Raw genomic sequence first — 2,413 nt, forward strand, 5'->3', positions numbered from 1 at the left:
ATGAGAAAGAAATAGATCTTTCTTATTGTAACATACTAAAACTTAGGATTGTTTGTCATAACCATATAACTTAACCTGACTGATACAACATCCTAAAAACAATCACCAACTTCACTTCTCCTTTGGCATTTGTAAACCAAAAAGAATCTTCTCTACTGCTTTTTCTAATCTCATCATTTCCCAGCAAAGCTAGGGAAATCATTTTCATTTGCTGTCATGTTATTTTGGTTTGGTGAAATTAACTATTTTAAATTTCCTCTGTGTCTAATCTGAAATATGACACATACTAGCTGTATGACCTAGGACAAACTTTTTTATCCATTAGACATTATATTCTTTAACTCTGAAATACTGTGTTTGATCACAAGATGATGTCCAAAGTCACACCCATCAGTAAGTTTCTACAGTGCCATGAGTTCATACTTTTCATTCCTTTATAGCATATACTATATAGCATATACTATAATTTGTAATTATTATGCATCCTTTTGTTGTTGATTTTTAAAATCTTGATTTCTCCACAGTAGACTATAAACTCCATGAGGTCAGGGGCTGTTTCTGCCCTTCTTACCACTGCACACCGAGGGCCTGGCAGAGTGCCTCATACATAGAATGAATCATGTTGTTATTTGTTTTCTTATAAATGTTATATGGGCCTTTTGGCTTAAATAAAACATTATTTAGATTAATAGTTTTGAGCAGGCATTATCTTATATTTGTCTATGCTAAATGTCATCAATGTCTCATGTCCAGACATAATACATAGCATGTCTTCTATAAACATGTGTCTTCATAAAATCAGAAATATACATCTCCTTTGGTGTTGGCAGTAAAACAAAACAAAACAAAACAAAAAAACGTAACTGTACAAATCATTGCAAATCAAAGAAAACTGTTAACCTGACAGGTCTAGCTTGCTGTAAATGGAAACTTGTGAGTGTTTATGAGTTAATATTCAGTGGTAGGTACAGAGACTGCTATGTTTCTTTTTTTAAATTATTTTAACTCAACCATTTTTTTAAAACTCAACATTGATTTGAAGCAAAATACTAATTAATAATGGTTGAATTCTTAAGCAATTCCCCCTTTTGCCTCTAGATGTCTCACCTGGAATTCTCATGGTAGATCTTCTGATGCAATATCCCAGTATAGGCTTGGCTGAAATGTCATCTTGGGAACTAAAACAGTAAACCATGTGAATTTAACTGCAGTTGGGTCAAAACATTCCATCAGTACTTTTTTTTTTTTTAACTTTCTGGAAAAATGCAAATAACAGATGGTGGGAGAATAGGCAGATTTATGAGAAAAATGACTTTGTATTAGTCATTCTGATGAGCCACATCCCAAGGAGGCCTTGCCTTTTTGGCTATGATGAACAGTTTCCAGGTGTAACTCTTGATGTTGGGAAAGTGATATTTAAGACAATGGTCATCAGCCCATCTTAGCAGCTTTTTTTCTACTTCAAAAATAATTCATACCACCTACATCCCAGTAGTGAGGTATGGAATACAACATACTACAGGATATGACTTATAGAAAAATCATGATGATTTTAGCTTAGGAAAACTGATTCTACAAGTTTAACCAGAAGCAAAAGTAACAGTTTAATTTGAGAGGATAAGAAACATCTTTGCGGGGTGCCTGAGTGGCTCAGTTGGTTAAGCGGCTGCCTTCGGCTCGGGTCATGATCCCAGGGTCCTGGGATCGAGTCCCATGTCGGGCTCCCCACTCCACGAGGAACCTGCTTCTCCCTCTGTCTCCTGGCTTGTGCTCTCACTCTCTCTGTCAAATAAATAAATAAATAAAATATTAAAAAAAAAAAAAGAAACATCTTTGCAACAGGCCAGAAGAGTTTATTTATTAGGATTTTTGAACATAGGTAATCAGAAATACGTCTCCTGCAAATATTCCTATTAGTAAAAATGCTTTCCCAGTACCATATGTTATATAGATTAATATACATTATATTTGCAAATCCTATGATAATATTTAGTATATAAGGGAAATGTGAAAAAGACAGATGACCTAAAATGGTTTAGAAATAATATTACATTTCAGATGATATTCAAACTATTTCAAAGTAGTTTAGCAATGTAGCAATAGAACATAGTCCCTTGGGTATATTTATATATACTGAGGCTTTACCACAAAAGCTAGATTTCTCTAATGTGAGAGAAAGGTATTGTCTTCCTGTTCCTGAAATAGGACGGCAAAAGCAGACAATCAATATTTGTTTATTGAAAAAAAAGTAATTAATGAAAAGTGAGCACAATCTGATTATTTTCTTGACTATTTATCAAATAAGTGTTTTCTTTCTTTGTGTATTTTCATCATATTAGGCTTAAATTTCTAGGTCTTAAATTTATTTTGTTTGTGGGGCGCCTGGGTGGCTCAGTCATTAAGCATCTGCCTT

Source organism: Halichoerus grypus, chromosome 4 (assembly GCF_964656455.1).
Source record: "Halichoerus grypus chromosome 4, mHalGry1.hap1.1, whole genome shotgun sequence".
Lineage (NCBI taxonomy): Eukaryota > Metazoa > Chordata > Mammalia > Carnivora > Phocidae > Halichoerus > Halichoerus grypus.